This window comes from Populus alba, chromosome 2 (genome assembly GCF_005239225.2).
Source record: "Populus alba chromosome 2, ASM523922v2, whole genome shotgun sequence".
Taxonomy (NCBI): domain Eukaryota; kingdom Viridiplantae; phylum Streptophyta; class Magnoliopsida; order Malpighiales; family Salicaceae; genus Populus; species Populus alba.
The window spans coordinates 1510548-1528504 of NC_133285.1; the positions used below are offsets into that span (position 1 = coordinate 1510548).

At 35.0% G+C, this 17957-nt stretch overlaps 1 non-coding gene across 1 annotated transcript; it reads left to right on the forward strand.

The window, feature by feature from the left end:
• Nucleotides 1–382: 382 nt before the first annotated feature.
• LOC118052832 (small nucleolar RNA Z279/snoR105/snoR108) lies at nt 383–489 on the forward strand. Its single transcript, XR_004688269.1, has one exon. It is a non-coding gene; the product is annotated as a small nucleolar RNA Z279/snoR105/snoR108 (small nucleolar RNA).
• Nucleotides 490–17957: the final 17468 nt, after the last annotated feature.

Here is a 17957-nt window from a genome sequence, read left to right on the forward strand (position 1 = left end):
TCTAATTGTATAGTGGAAGCTAGTTTTACACAAGTGTTTGTTATCTATCTCAAATCACCATGAAGCTTGTAATCGTGAGATTTATCATTTCAAATATATGAAGCCAAAAAGACTTGAAATTTGAAAGCATGAGATAAACTTTTAATTTTTTTCTTCTAGATAATAAACACTTATCTAGAGAGAAAAGAAAAACATATCCATTCAAATAAATCGAAGATATGTCATTTGCCATATGTAATATAAGACACAGAACGGACAAAGGATGCTGAGGCAGTTGAGGATTGTAGTCCCACATCGGCAAGATAGTAAGATGGAGGTCTCCAAGCTCGTTATAAAGGAGAGAGATTGCTCCAGTAAAGAGCATGATCCTTCAGGGTTTAACGGGATATGATGAGTGGTCAGTCCTCGCAACTAAACATGCGAGATGGGTGTTCAACCCGCTCCCTGGTTACGACAACAGGGCACTCCCATCTTCACCAATCTGATCCCTAACTGAAGTCATCTTTCTGTTCTCCAGATTCTTGGGAGCAGTTACTAGGTTTAATTAATTGGCTCGCTCTGTGTTGCGATTTCTGTTAGGTATATGCTGTCTAATTTGTTTCCTAACGAGGTCTGGTTCTCGGGGCCTCGCTTTCTGAGATGGGACTGTGTTTAAGGTGATTGTTAACTTTTTGAGGCCTTTGAGGGGGTAAAATTTGCCCAACTAGATAGAAAAGGAGGGTCCAAAAAAGCCGTGAGAAGTGATGGTCCACATAAGGAAATGATTGTTTAGGGCAAAAAAATCAACCACCAAAAACCCTAACTTCGTCTACAAGACAAGGCACTGTAATCATTGACCCCAAATACAAAACTGAAGCGTTTCTTGACTAGAAATGGATTGTAAGATGCAGAGGAATGAATTATGCTAACTTTTTATACAAAATGATGTGTGCCTTTTGTGATAAATAGTATTAGAAATGAATAAAAGAATTATCACAATAGTTTATATTGAAATATTGGATTTTTTAAAAAAATTAACACTTTTTAATTTAAAAAGTGTTAATTTGACCCAAGTGACCCAAATTTAAAACTTTTTAATTTATATTGAAATATTGAATAAAAGTGCATGAACAAGTGAACCATATTTGTTATAAAAAATAAATGAACCGCACGCCACCTTTAGACGGTAAATATGGTACTATTAGGTCATCTTGTTAAGATGTTTTAATGACACTGATGATTTTGCAATTAAAATTTGGTATGCTTTCAAGGTTTTTTTTTTATTATTTTATTATTATCTCTCCTATCTACATCCCATTTCATTTTTAAAACAATAATAGAAAAAAATTGAATGTCATGTTTTTTATTCAGAACATATACAATTAATCCGTGATATTTTACCCTCTTTTTTTCTATTTAACTTCATCAATATTAAAAAAAGAAAGAAAGAGAGATATAAACAAAAATAGCTGAAATTTTGCATTAAAATATTGAAGGACAAGAGCAACAGCTCCGTATATTTAACCTTGCTTTCCTTTTTTCAAGAATGATTCCTAGTAACATGGTTTCCCAACCCGTGGAAAGTTTGTGGTGGCCTTGTCACAAGGATTATTTGACTGCTGGGGCCATTAGTAGCCTAAACGGGACTTTTCAAAATGAAAAGTCTTTCAAATGTAGCAAATGATGGGATGGGATCTTGGGAAGCAGTTCTGTAGCTTCCATGAATCGTATCTCTGCGGCTGCACTTTGCTTTTGCCAAAATCATATTTCCTTCCTTTTTGCCCCTTGCTATATCTCCACCTTTGCTTCTCATAAGAGTTACTTTCCCCACGTTTTCCTTCTTCTCCACCAGAACTAACCCATCCCATTGCTCTTGGAAATTCCTTTAACTTCGACGAAAATCCCGACAAGAATTCAAAATCTCCTCCTTCCTTGTGAGCCACAGAGCCATCCGCGGTTTTCGGAGGAAGGGCTTGTCTTGACTCGGTTCTGAAAGGTCTGAGAAAAGTCCCAATTTACACAGCTGAGAATAAATTCAAAAGGGAAATGGATTTCTGTAAGCATTATGGATCTCCAAATTTCGGTGAATAGAAGAAGAACAAAAAGTAAAAGGGAACCTCGAGATTTCCCATAAATGATAAGATTCCTCCTCAGTTTGATACAGGGAAAGCAAACCAAGATGTCTTCTTTTCCGATCACAAGAGCTACCTGATTACAGAGAAAGGAAACCAACAAGGCATAATAGTCAGAAGAAAACTAGATTATCATGACCTGGATAAAATCATGCCATCCCCGTCTTTGAACAGAATAATGCCTGTATAGATCTTAGCTGACATGGATGAGATCGGCGAGGGACAAAAACGCATAAGAGAGGAACACAAGTAAACCAACATAGGCTAAAAGTGGGTTAAACTAATCTAATCTCCTAGCAGATAGCTGCAAACCAACATATACAGGCTTCATGCCAAGTTCCAAAATCTGGTAGATGCTGCTGGTAGGCAAGGCTCCTCCGGGTTAGTTTCCTCTCTTAGTTTTGCTTATTTCTTTTTCACATTTCTTTAAAAATTTCTCTTGCCATGTCCCTTTCTGGATCTCTCATATGCGTTTTTGCCCCAGCTAATCTCGCCTGTCTATATTGATCAGTCGGTTATTCTTCCAGCTCTCCGTTTGCTAAGATAAAATCAGATGTTAGAAATCTTACAAAAGAAGAAAAAAAGAAGCATAGCGGAGAGCAACGGATTATTATAACGAAAATAAAATCTGTAATAACCCATCAAGGAAACTAAACAATGTACCTGACTATTTCTTCTTTCAATAAATGGAATCCATGCTCCTCTTTGCCTATTCCTATAACGCTGCTTTTATAAGAGATTACAGCCAAGCAACTTCCTCTAGGGAGGTCCATTCATGGCTTCTCGCTCGGTTTCTTAGAAATTGTATCGCTATTTCTACCTTTTACTTTACTTGTTTCACGTATACACGTATAAGCAAGTCTCGGACCACGCGTAATTTACCATAAAACCATTCCAAATCACTGAGAATAGTCTTACTTCAATTTCTATTTTAGTCTTTTCCCTATACTTGCCAAAAAAGGAGTCTGCCCCGGAAAACTCCCTTGGCAAACCAAGCTCAAAAGAAATTAGATGGTGGTGGTTTAAAATCTCCAAACGCAGTCCCTTGGCCACTCTTTTTTCCTCTCCTGCTGTATTTTACAATTTCCTGTGCATTTGACAAATGAAACCGCAAGGAAATTAGGAACATGCATGGCAATCTCTTATGCATAAACCAAGGTTAAAATACATTTTGATCCTATAATTTTTTGCAATTTCGTACTTTGGCTGCTGTTGTTTAGAAAAACCTCAACACCAAGTTCGTGATTACTTCGATGTGTACACATGTTATTAATTCGTAACAACTAATGTAAGGAGAACTCTCTGCTATTTTTTTTCCAGTGAAATATTTTCGCTTGTATTTTTTCTTCAAAGAAGAATAAAAGAACATTTGATATGTGTTTTTGGAAGACAAAATCTGAAGAAGCAAGAAGAATTTCCAATATCCTCGTAAAAAAGAAGAAAAGAAGCAGCATTTTCAATATTCCTACATGGGATGGTGTTGTATAAAACACGAAATTTTTTAGAAATTTACTCTCGAGGCTGACAATTTTCCTTCCCTCTTCCCGTGAAGCTGCTTCATCTTTTCTTCCATTAATAGAAGAGATATTCTGCTGCTTGCGTGACTACTGGATCTTATAAAATAGCTATCAACTCATGATACATTACCGAAAAAACGAAGAAAAAGATTCATAAAAAAACACCCAAGTCTGTGCCCCTTTTGAGCCTAATCAAAAGCCACTTTTTGGTGCCCCTGTGAAGTAAACGTTAGTTTTTCTCTTATTGTAATTTTCTTCAATAATATTAATTAATTAAACTGTTTTTTGTTGTAACTTATTTACAATTACTTTCCTAAGTTATTTATTTATATATATATATAAAATAATTTTTTTTGTGTGTGTGTGATTTCTCACTCTTTTTTAAAAATCTGGTGTTAAAGTACTGGAGTGGCAAATGATGGATTAATTAAGCCCTCCCCGCATTTTTTTTCTCCAGAAAATTCCTTCCTATTATTATACTCGCATTAATGAGAGAGTTCATAAGAATTGGACTGGAAAAAAAAAACCCTATATAAAAGAATTCTCTTATTTAATGGCTAGCTGTGGAACGACCCCAGAACATTCTTTTCTTCTCCAATTCGACATGCCCTCTTCTTGTCCCACTGAACCGACAATTAAATGATGACCCAGAATGCATGAGACATCAATATATGTTTGAAATTATAATGAAATTATATATAAATAATATCTAATAGTTTATTTTTTCTTAAACTAGCTATGATTTTTTAAAATATATATCATCACTTTATTTTCAAAATTCTCGATTCATACCAAATAAAGTTTAATAAGCAATTCCAAAAAGAATTGGAGTTCTATAATAAACATCTCCAAAGTTTCACAAAAAAAAAAAAAACTTTATTCCGATTACACATTGGTCTCGGATCATATCATAACCTGGAGAAAATGATAGCAATTATTTGTTAGAGCAAATTCTTTTTGTTTTTTTTATCTGGAAATGCTACTAATTGGTTCATTGATGCATGAGCAACGTCAGAATAAAAAAGTCCCCTGAGGGCAGTGGGGGCGGAGGACGCACTCAGCTAATTACCTATAGAACGATGCCACTCATAGATCCCAGATGACAACCTGACATTGGCGAGTGACTATAACGCTCAGGGGAGGGACCAAAAGGACAGTAAGAGAAAATTTTGAAGAAAATTCCAAAAAAGTCTTCAAACTGTCATTAATTATTTGAAATGGCGTCACCATCAAGATCCCAACCTTCCGTTTACTTCAGTTTCTTTTTCAGTCTTTTCCAATTTCTCACACAAACCATATTTATTTTTTATGAATATACAATTATACTTTTTAATTTATATTTTAAATTATCAGTTAATCTTTTAATTTTAACTGTTTAATTTATTTCTCTTGAGTGTCCATAATATTTTAGAGACTTTTCAATAACTGAATCAGTAATTTTTTTTGAAAAAATACAATAATATTATAAAAAACATATTCTATAAATAAATCTGAAGTATCCAAGCTTATATACTGAAATTAGTGAATTGAATCTTGTTTGTTATGTAAGTAATTTTATGAATTTAATCCTCCATTCAATATATGCATGTAATTCGTTTCAACATCCTCGTGGAACCCATGATTATTGCATTCTTATGTGACTCTATTCTGCCTCCCCCACCTTGTTTTTCTGGTACCGATCCATGAAGAATGATCAAAGCCCCTCTAATTCAAGGGGGGACCGTCGGGCGCTAGCTCATACCAAGGTTACAACATCTAGTTTGACCAAAGGATCATTGGACTCGATCACTTTAATGTCTAGCTTGGTCACAAGCCAACCTGACTTAACTCCACCTCATCTTATTTATTTAATTTATGTTTGTATTTATGTAAATTAAGATGATCATCACATTGAAAAAATGGGAAATCAGTGTCATGTGGCTAATATTTTTATCTCATATATTGAAACCACAAGGAAGCTACGAGAATCAAGTATAAAGTACAATTTAGTCCTATAATTCTCCAACTGATCTACTTGAGCTCTTATTATTTGAAAATCGCAGTCTCAAGTTTAATTGTTCAATTTACTTTAATAACGTGCAAGCTTGCTAATAACCAGTAACAACAAGTGATTGAGAGCTTTTGTAACTTTTTTTTTTGCCCCAAGTTTTTGAAAAAATATAACGTATTTGGATTTTTAGAAAAGAAAAGATAAGAGAATAACAACTTAACGAAGAAAAAAAATAAATAAAGCAAGTCATTTATTAAGTACCCTCCAGCAATTTTACAAGATACACGCGCTTGGAAACAAATTGAGAAACTATAGATTGATAGTGATATCGTTATACCCCGGGAGGAGACAGGACGGTATCAAATTAGGAGCAGCAGCAACCAGACTATGAGGCTTCAAGTCTTGAAAAAAAGACAATATTCATGAGAATTGGACAAGAAAAGAAAAGGCTTAGAAAAAACTAAAAGCATAAAAAAGAAATCCTTTGCCTTTGTTGCATGACAACCTCAGAAAACGTTCCCTACTTTTTTCTCCGACTCACACGTTTCCTTCTTGTCCCACCGGAGCCCACCCTTCAATTTCTTTTTTTTTTCCACGTTCTTTCGGCTTCAGAAAGTATCCCAATTCACTAACCTAACGAAGAATTCAGATCATAATTAACCTGTTTGACAAAGAACAAATTATGAAGATCCTTCGAAGAGATAACAAGAACATAAATACTTACAGTGTACCTTGGATAAAAAAAAAGGGGCTACCCCCCATTCCTTCTTTGAGGAAATGCTTTAATCCCTTGTCAAATCAAGCCAATCTAGACCTTTGACATGAATGAGATTTGCGAGGGACAAAAACGCATTAAGATACGCAGAAGTAGCAAGTTTTCTGCAAATTCTTTTACTACTCTGTTCTTCAGATTTTTCTCTTGCACCACTTCGATCCTCATGCGTTTATGTCCCCAGCGAATCTCATCCATCAATTCACCGGTGATTCAAGTATATATACTCATTCGACCGACACTTGACTAGCATGTTGTCAATCCATCTCAGTTGCTTCCTGAAATCCTTGTTGCTCTTCGTTGTTCCATGTAAAACTTGTACACACGATATTGCAATTTATAGGAGAAGATCTACACCCTAGGAATCCACCTCGAAAATTCGACACCCGATTTTTTTATGTTCGTGGAAAAATACGTCGGTTTACTCAATTTCTATGTTCATGCACCGATTATAATTTTATAAAGAAATATCGCTTCAAAAGTCATTCAATTACCGATTTTATGTTTTTTTCCTTTTAGTTTTAATATCATCATATATTAAAATTATTCTACCAAACACATTTTAAGAATGATTAAAAAAATCAAACAAGCAATGCCAAACATATCATAAATTAGTCTATTGGAGAATAAATTATTAATATATTAGAAACATTCTTTTATCTCATATAAAAGTGAATTCATGAATAATTAAATTTCATGGTGAATCATATGTTAATATTAAAAAATATATATAATATTATTTTTGATATTTCTAATAATTAATTTCTCCTTATCACTAAAAAAAAGAAGAAACTAGGAAAGTAATTAAGCAAGAAAAGAGGCAATTACAAAGAAAATATATAGCAAAGGAAAGACGATTTCCTTGTATGGTTGATTGAAATTTCCTCTACGAGAGACACGCGGAAAAATGGCTCATTTCTCTCGAGAGTAAGATTTTATTAGGATTTAGGGCATAAAGTACACTTCAGCAATACGACATGAATGTTTATGCTTCTAGTAATTAATCAATTTGTCTTGTAAAAAAAAAAAAAACAGAAAAGTCAACGACCAACGGATGATTTATTAATTAAACCTTAGGTTAAAATTATGTCTTAAATTGGGTTTGGGTTTTTAAGTGGCATGGATTAATTAGCTGGTTTGGTTAAGCACATAAAGCTTAGGCACGCCTCACAACATTCAAGCAACCGAATGGCTTTTGGAGGTAGCTTATGTTTTTCCTAGCTGCACGTATCATGGACGATGCAACAGGATGAGAAAAGAGTAACGGCGCAATAATTTATTCGGGGTGGGGGGGAATTAACGGCATTCCTTGTGACGGCAGCCACCTTAATTTGTCTGTGAGATATGTACAAGATATTTTTAAAATAAAAAATGTAATTAGGTTTTGAGTTTTAATATAGAAAGAATTACCTCTGTCACTCTATTTTTAATCAGATTAAACTTGTTTATTAACTTTTAAAAAATCATAGTTTATATTATTGGTCAATATAAAATAAACTAATCTATAAAATAATTTAGAATATAAACTGATATACGCTCAACAAAATTCAAGTTATAAATTTTAATTTTTTAAAAATTGATAGATAATTACAATTTCGACTAAATTATAAAATGACATGAATATTTTTTTAAAATATATTTATGTATATTTTTAATTAGTGATTGTAAGCCTTGAGATTTGAAAATAATTGATAAATTATTGTTTGCGTGAGTTTTGCACAATATTTTAAATACTATCCTTTTTATTTATTTTATGAAAGACAATAACTGATAAATTATAAAACTAATAAAACACCATTAAATCGATATAACCAATATATATCTAATGGGTAAACTAGGTGCTTTTGTTGCAAATCTTCTTGTCACTTTATTATCTAAGATTCTGCGCACAGCATAAAAAATTTCACATTTTAATAAATTTATCTATTTCTTTTTTTAATTTATATGCTGTTAATTTTCTCATTTATCATTTTTATTAAATGTAAAAGAATACACATTCTGAATATAATTTAATAAATTGATGATTTAAATAATCTTAATAATTTATAATAAATTTATTGACTGGTTCATGATATTATTATTTCTATTTTTTTTTCTAGGAAATCGAGTGCATTGTGGTAGCTCAGTGTAACAACCCGGCTTTTCAAGCCCAAAACAACAGTAATTTTTTTTATACTTGACACACATTATGTCGGAAATCGGCGAACATGTTCCCTTCACATCATCAATATATAATTCATACATCAACAACAACTAACATTTCATTTAAAAGTGAATCTTACATAAACTCATAATATTATGTTTGCATGACTAGAAGTTCGCATTTAAAATATTCATGCATAGTCATGAGTTTGTATTCTATCCTACAAATAGTCATCACGAATAGAATCTAAAAGGATCTAATAATAGTTATGCATTCAGTACATTGCTTCATATAAAATACATCATGATTTAGAATGCAACTACATGATACTTGCAAAAATGGGTTCCCGTGAATCGGGTTTTCTAGGCACCTTGTTGGTATGACTTCCCTACTGCAGAACAAAACATTTACAAGAATGCAATTACTTAATAATAATAATAACAATAATAATAACAATAAGAAAATTATCTAGCAGTTTAATGAAGCATTAACATTATCTCGTGTTTGTAGTGTGACATTTGTAGTTCCTTTATGTTCTTGCTATACACAACTTGCAATACATATAGATGCACCAATTCTTGCAATCAACTATAATCTTAAATCTGGCCCTTCTTTTAAGACATCATTTGTCGAGGTTACCCATTCACTCACCCCGACCATCCCCTTCGAATTCCATCAGCCAGAACTAATCAACCGTTTGTCCCAGTCATCCCTTTGGATGCCATTAGCCGAAGCTAATCAATTGTTTGTCCCGGTCCATTCAGATGCCATTAGCCGAAACTAATCAGTCGTTTGTACCAGTCATCCATTCGGATGCCATTAGCCGAAGCTAATCAATTGATTGTCCCGGTCATCCCTTTGGATGCCATTAGCCGAAGCTAATCAATCGTTTGTTCCGGTCATCCATTCGGATGCCATTAGCCGAAGCTAATCAGTCGTTTGTCCCGGTCATCCATTCGGATGCCATTAGCCGAAGCTAATCAGTCGATTGTCCCGGTCATCCCTTTGGATGCCATTAGCCGAAGCTAATCAATCGTTTGTCCCGGTCATCTATTTGGATGCCATTAGCCGAAGCTAATCGATCATTTGTCAACATTTTTAAGCATTTGGCAAATCTGATATCTAAATTAACACAATACAGCAACGTTGATGATAAGGTATTTCATTGTTCAAGGTCATCTTTTCATATGCCATTAACCGAAGCTAATCAACCATTTGTCAACATTTCTAAGCATTTGGCAAATCTGATATCTGAATTAACATAATACAGTAACTTTCATGATAAAGTATGTTCATTATTCAACATTATTTAAAAGGAAGGTGGAAGTCACCTACATGCAGTAGAAGTTCTACTCGTGCTCCCCTGTTGCTGCTGTTGCACCACACCAGTGGTCCCTCCTACAGTCACAGACTCATCTCATAAATTTTTCTAATTCAAGGATATGTTTTATAATAATCATATCAATAGCTAATAAATCTTTCTTTCAATCATTTCTTTCTTTATATCTTACATTTTTCTCATTACACCCATTAATGTTGTCATCCTTTATCCAACCAAAGTCATCATTCCTTCAGGTCGATATTATAAAGAATCCATATTCATCTATTACTCATATGTTACCTTTTTTTTATGCATGTTCATTTCCTCATAATAACATACATACATATATCATGTATATTTTCAGAGTTAGTATCTCAATATGCAAGTGTTCGTATGACTTAATTCTTTTATATAGTATTCTCGTGGAGGTCTATTGTTACTGCCTAACTTTGAACTGTTACTGTCCATTTTCCAACTGTTACTGTCTGACTTTGAAGTGTAACTGTTTGACTTTTTAAACTGTTACTGTTTGACTTTTTCAACTGTTATTGTTTGACTTTGAATTGTTACTGTTTGACTTTGAATTGTTACTGTTTGACTTCGAACTGTTACTGTCTCACTTTGAACTGTTACTGTCAAGACATTTGAACTGTTACTATCTAAACATTGAACTGTTATTGTCCACACATTGAACAGTTACTACCTGAACACTCATCATATTTTTAACTATATTTAGAGTTATTGTCTCACTTTGAACTGTTAGTGTCTAGACATTTGAACTGTTACTATCTAAACATTAAACTGTTATTTTCTAGACATTTGAACTGTTACTGTCCACACATTAAACTGTTACTACCTGAACACTCATCGGATTTTTAACTATATCTAGAGTTATAGAACTATATTTCAAGCGAGATTAGTCTCGTTGGAAAGCTAATATACAAGGCTACAAGTTCTCTGAAGGAAGGAGAACCCAGTTCTTCCTTTGAGATAGTCAAAATTGCTCATCAACAAACACTACCCTACAAGGTCTGTTAGGACCCAATCTCGGTTGATGACCTATAGTTGGGGTTCTACAGCTCCATATTGAGCAAGACCAATTTCTTAGTTAGCTAACATCAAAACTACAATTACTATGAAGAAACTTTATCCTAATTCTCTCATCCTTCTACTCAAATTCTCTTCAAAAGTTAGGAGACGAATCTGTCCAGATTCATCAACCTTTCCAATTACACATAATATCCACAATTTAACTTTTTTCTCTATCGTCTCAACCCCTGACCATATCACATATTGTTTAAGATTGTAAAAAAAAAAGAATATCTTTATAAGAGCCAATTTATCTTATTTATTTCAATCTTCCCTCTTACCGTCAAAATAAAACATTCTTGTTGATTTTACAAACTTTCCGAATATTATATTCTTCTAAACACAATCATTCACACAATTTCTATCAACTATAAATAACAAAGGAATAATATTTCAAACAATCTATACTGTCAAGTTGTAATGCATTATTATGAGTATAACATATCCAAATATTAACTTCATCAAATGGTGAAATTTCCAGAAATATAGGTTTAACCGAATTGACCTCAAACTTGCAGACCTACTGTGCGAGATACACAACTTCTATACCGAATGTTTGTTTCAGATCTTAACCGTTCTGAATTTAGATAGAATCAGGAAGAACAACATATCCAAGTTATAGCCTAATCCAACGGTGGCCGAAGGAGAAAACAGACAACAAAGAAGACTATCAAGAAGTGTATTTCCCCATATATATTCCTCCCTCTGTATCTCTCAAACAGGGACTGATATAGAGAATCCCTACGGTGACAATGTACACAACATGGATGAGAACAACATATCCGAATATCGTGCTGATCCAACGGTGGAAGGTGGAGTTATAGCTGTCGGTTGATCTGCCATCAATATATCTTCTCTGCAACCTCTCTCTAAACTCTCTCTTACTCTTGCCAATCCCCCCAAGAGAGGAAATATAATGATATTTATACTTCTAACATCTTGTTAATTGCACATTTATCCCCACCCCTTTTTATCATTTGTACATAAACTCCCAACCTTCTGTTATTCGAATATTGACCTCTCTTGATCTTCCATATTCATTTTGTCCTCACAAATGTTTTTTTTTTTCAATGATTTAGTACTATATTCACTTTTTATTTCATTAATTTCACTATTTTTATCTTAATTTAGGTTTCTTTAATTTAATTTAACCCATTTTACTATTGGTTAAATTTCTCTTCTTTTAAATACCTAGAAAAGTTATAACCGAGGGTTTACACTCAGGCTTAGAATGTGTTTGGTATTGTAATAGCTTTTGTGGTTATGATTTGAAAAAAAATTATTTTATAAAAAAATATTTTTGGTTGAGGTTGGTGCAATTTGATATTTATATATGTCTAGTTAAAATTGTGGTTGAAATTAAAGTTGAATAAAAAGTAGTTTAATGTGTTTGGTTAAATATTGTAGATTTAACTACCATTATTACATTACTAAATAAATAATATTTTATATCAAATATTTTTTATTATTCCATTAGCTTATCTATAATTTCATCACATATAAAATTCATCGAATAAGAACTATAGTTTTTTGAGCGTGCAACAAAATCAGGTAAAATATCATAAGAAACAAAATTGAAATTGCGATCAAATTCCTCAAATAGTATATCATCATCAATGTCCTTCTAATTTATATAGTGTTATTAAATAATATTTGTCGCACCCCCCCAAAAATCCGTCTTGCGGGTTCGACTGGCGAATTTTTTATTTTTGGTTTGTTTGATTTGGTTCTTTGGAGTCGCCACCTAGTATTTTGGTCACTAGGAACCCTAACCGGTCTCAGAGATTGAGTACGGGGACTGGTTGCGTAAAGGGAAGGTATTAGCACCCCAAATACGCCCTACCTAAGGTAAGCTGCATTGTTTTATTGTCTGATAAAAAACTAAGGTGTTATTATACTTCTAGTCGTTGGTCTGTTTATGGTTCAAGAAAAATCCTCCTCGGTAAGAAGGTCTTTTATCTTATCGGGTAAAAATCCTAACCGTTCTAACGTCCATACCAAAATTTTTATTAATAATACTTAGGAATACGTTTTACGTATAAATTCGTAATCCCAAATATTAAAATAAAACAAAAAGATTTTTTTTAGAATTTTTGAAATATTGGCCTAGTTCTCATGGCTTGAATAAACTGGTTATTAAAGCCAAAATGCATGTTAATACATATATTGTTTTGAAAATTTTCTTTGTTGTATGAAAATATGATGTTATAATATTTATATGTATATATTGGAGAGACTAGGCCGTATTTTAAAACAAAAACAATTTTTTGGAAAATATTATTTTTTTTATGCTTTGGCGAAAATCAGGTATTTTAATACTGAGCTTGTATCCTTACGGTATAAAAATACAACCCAATATTAATCCATTTTTTGATAAAAATATGCAGAAAAAATCAACAACATTTTTAGGGACTTTTTAGAATTTTTTTTGAAAGCAAAAAACATTTTTTATTCTGAAAATCTTTGATGTTTTGACGAAAACCGGGTATTTATAACACTGGTTTTGTATCTTTACAGTATAAAAATACAAACCAGAATTAAAACATTTTTGACAAACATATGCAGAAAAAATCAACAATATTTTTATTTTTATTTTTTTTCGAAATATTTTTTTTTTTTATATATATAAATACATTTTTTATATATATAACATATATACACATATATAATAATAATAATAATAATAATAATAATAATAATATAATATAATTATAATATATTTATATATTAAAAGGGCTGGGCCGGCCCAAACTAAACTGGGCCGGACCCAGCCCACAAGCGTTGGGCCGACCTCGGCCCAACAAGTACCGGGCCGACCTCGGCCCAAAAGTACTGGGCCGAACTCGGCCCAAAAAATAATTAACCTCGGTATGGGCCGGACCCGGCCCAGACCGCCGGACTGGGCCAGATCTCTCTGGCCCGGTCCACATAATTCTGGGCCAGACAACATCTGGCCCAGAGGAATTAAAAAAACGCAGGGGGGGGGGAATTATTTCCCCCCCTCGTCCCCTGCATGCAGAACGCCTCTGCATGCAGGAGACGAAATTTAAGAAACAAAAAGAAAAAAAAATGTGCAGGGGGGAGAGAAGCGTACCTGGCACGGCGGAGACGACGGCTTGGTGGCGGTGCTGCTGCGGAGACGGTGGCAGCTTGGCTTACGGACGGCGGTTCAGGCGGTTTTCTCTCTCTCTCCTCCCTTCGGGTCTCTCTCTCTCTATTCCTCTCGGGGTCTCCCTTTTTTCCTCTCGGTTTTCTTCTCTTTTATAGGGGCAGAACCGTGGGGGACCATCGGGTGTAACGGATGGTCGGCCAACATCTAAAGGTGGTGGGGGCGAGGAGAGAGAGAGGCGCGGGATGGTTTTTTTGAAAACGGTTTTCTTCTTCTGTTGCAGGTTCGGGGGGGAAAAGAAGAAGAGGAACAGTGTCGTTCAAAACGACACCGTTCCGGTCCTCTTTTTTTTTTTTTTTTTTTTTAATATATGAAACGGCGTCGTTTTGGATAAAACGCGCCGTTTCATTTAAATGGCCAAACTTCAAATCAGTCCCCCAAATTTGGTCCCCGCCCCTCTTGTTGGCCGCCTTTTTCACTTTGGTCCTTGGCCTCTGATTTAAGCAATTGAGCCCCTAATTTGATCAATAAACTTTCAATTTTCTTCAATTAAGCCCCTGAACCGAAAAATTGCAGCCCCTCCATTTACGCGCCTCTTCCAATTTGGTCCCTGGTTTCGGATTTTCTTAATTAAATCCCTAATTGGCCCTTAAACTTCAATATTTATGCAATTGAGCCCCTGATTTGACCCAATAAATTCCTAAAAAATATATTTTGGCCCAAGAACTTAAATTTCTCCAAATTAAAGCCCAAATTGACTTAAAAATCAATTTTTCTTGGAATCAAATCTTCTATAAATTCAAATAAAAATCCAATTAAATCCATAAAAATCTAATTAAGTCCATAAAAATCCAAATTCGGGCTTTTCTCCTCAAAACTCAAATTTTTCTTCTCAATAGGGCTTTCATCCTTCAAGAATATACTGTCAAAAAAATCAATCCTTGTATTTTTAAATTCCTTGACCAATTTTCTGACTATTTTCCGAGCGCTTCTGCCTCCTGTTATCTTTTTCTAACCTTTTTTGGCTATTTATTTTTATTTTTCATGGGGACCCAAAAATGGGTTACAACAGATGCCCCCTCTTTATAATACTTACGGAGCATGGATTTTGCGCAGTAAGTGTTATAAAAGATAAACCCGAAACGGAACTCCCGAAACTGATCCGGTCAAAGCTTGATTGATCTGAAACTTTGTCCTTTATAACAATCCTCCTTAGCCCAAAAACTATGATCAAAACTTAGTCATCTCGAGATCCTTATCCAGCGATCCTCTAAATTCTTATTTTAGTTTGATCAACATGGAAATCCATCCGAGATCCCATATTGGTGATCTCCTTTAACCTGGAATCCCATCCGGCGATTCCTTTACCCATAACCGATACAAAAATGTGTGCGTGGTCTCATTATGATGGGTGACCTGCCCGAATGGAAAAGGAAAGAGTGGTCTCATTCTTTGGGTGACCTACCCAGGGGGAAGAATGACCTCATTATTATGGGTGACCTACCCAGGTAAATGGAGAATGGTCTCATTCTTATGGGTGACCTACCCAGAAAATATGGTCTCATTGTGATGGGTGACCTACCCAGAAAAATAAAGAGTGGTCTCATTCTTTGGGTGACCTACCCAGGGGAAGGAATGGCCTCATTCTTATGGGTGACCTACCCAGATAAACAAAAAATGGAGAATGGTCTCATTCTTATGGGTGACCTACCCAGAAAAAGTATGGTCTCATTGTGATGGGTGACCTGCCCAAGGAAAAATGTGAAGTGCGGTCTCATTGTAATAGGTGACCTACCCAGAGAAATATGGTCTCATTGTGATGGGTGACCTGCCCAAGGAAAAAGGAAGAGTGGTCTTATTGTATGGGTGACGAACCCGAGAAAAATGATGGTCTCATTGTATGGGTGACGAACCCAAGAAAAATGATGGTCATTGTATGGGTGACCTACCCAGGAAAAATGATGGTCTCATTGTATGGGTGACGAACCCAAGAAAAATGATGGTCTCATTGTATGGGTGACCTACCCAGGAAAAAAAGATGGTCTCATTGTATGGGTGACGAACCCAAGAAAAATGATGGTCTCATTGTATGGGTGACCTACCCAGGAAAAAAGATGGTCTCATTGTATGGGTGACGAACCCAAGAAAAATGATGGTCTCATTGTATGGGTGACGAACCCAAGAAAAATGATGGTCTCATTGTATGGGTGACCTACCCAGGAAAAATGATGGTCTCATTGTATGGGTGACCTACCCAGGAAAAATGATGGTCTCATTGTATGGGTGACGAACCCGAGAAAAATGATGGTCTCATTGTATGGGTGACGAACCCAAGAAAAGTGATGGTCTCATTGTATGGGTGACGAACCCGAGAAAAAAGATGGTCTCATTGTATGGGTGACGAACCCAAGAAAAGTGATGGTCTCATTGTATGGGTGACGAACCCGAGAAAAAAGATGGTCTCATTGTATGGGTGACGAACCCAAGAAAAATGATGGTCTCATTGTATGGGTGACGAACCCAAGAAAAATGATGGTCTCATTGTATGGGTGACGAACCCAAGAAAAGTGATGGTCTCATTGTATGGGTGACGAACCCGAGAAAAATGATGGTCTCATTGTATGGGTGACGAACCCCAGAAAAATGATGGTCTCATTGTATGGGTGACGAACCCAAGAAAAGTGATGGTCTCATTGTATGGGTGACGAACCCGAGAAAAATGATGGTCTCATTGTATGGGTGACGAACCCAAGGGGAAGAATTCTGTAAACTCCATGCTTTTCTAAGAAATGGTTTCAATATGAGGTCCCTTCTGGTGACCTTCCTTGATGAATGTCGAAGTATGAGATCCCTTCTGGCGATCTCAAATAACTTGGAATCCCATCTGGCGATTCCTTTTATTCAAAGCTGAAATATTAGGTCTCTTCTGACGACCTCCATCGAAATATGAGATCCCTTCTGGCGATCTCCTTTAGCCAAACAACTTGGAATCCTATCTAGCGATTCCTTTTATACCAAAGCTGAAATTTGAGGTCCCTTCTGGCGACCTCCATTGATGAATATCGAAAACGAGACCCCTTCTGGCGATCTCAAACAACTTGGAATCCCATCTGACGATTCCTTTTATTCAAAGCTGAAATATGAGGTCCCTTCTGGCGACCTCCATCGAAATACGAGATCCCTTCTGTCGATCTCAACAACTTGGAATCCCATTTGGTGATTCCTTTTTACCGAATGCTATCGATGTCGTTCTTCCTGCTGGCAGGGTTTGAAAACCACTATCTTCTCTTCTTGTTGTTCTAGAATCATCTCAATGATTCTTTCTTCGTCCATAATCTTGTTGGAATGCGCTAAGATCTCCTCCTGTAACGATCCAAAAAATATATATGCAATGATTTATGATTAGATGCAATGCATGCATTTATACCTGGTTTTGAAACATAGGTCCCAGCCTCTTCTTCTAGTTCATGAGACTCCCTCTTAACATGAACTTGCTTTTGAAGTCGTATGCTGGATTTATCTCTCGTGTTGCCTATCATATTCTTGGAGAAGAAGTCTTTGACTTTCTTCAAGTAGTCCTTTTCTCAAAATGTATGACTTGTATTTGCCTCTCTGTCATGCTTTTGTCAAATGCTTTAGCTTGGTTTTTGTAAAACTTTTCATAAAACATCTCGTCTTGCCCCCAGTGTAGGGGTGCGATCCTAGTCTAGGTTTTTATATAGAGAAGAAATTCATTTCGACTCAAAACAAAACCACCAACAAAAAACTCATTAGAGAGTGAAAGGACAATAAATTGTGTTTTTTTCAAAAATGCACATTGTTTAGGATTGATAAACTCTATTTTTATCTGGAAAGAAAAATTACAGGTGATGTATCAATTCATTATGTTATCCAGAGGTGAGGTT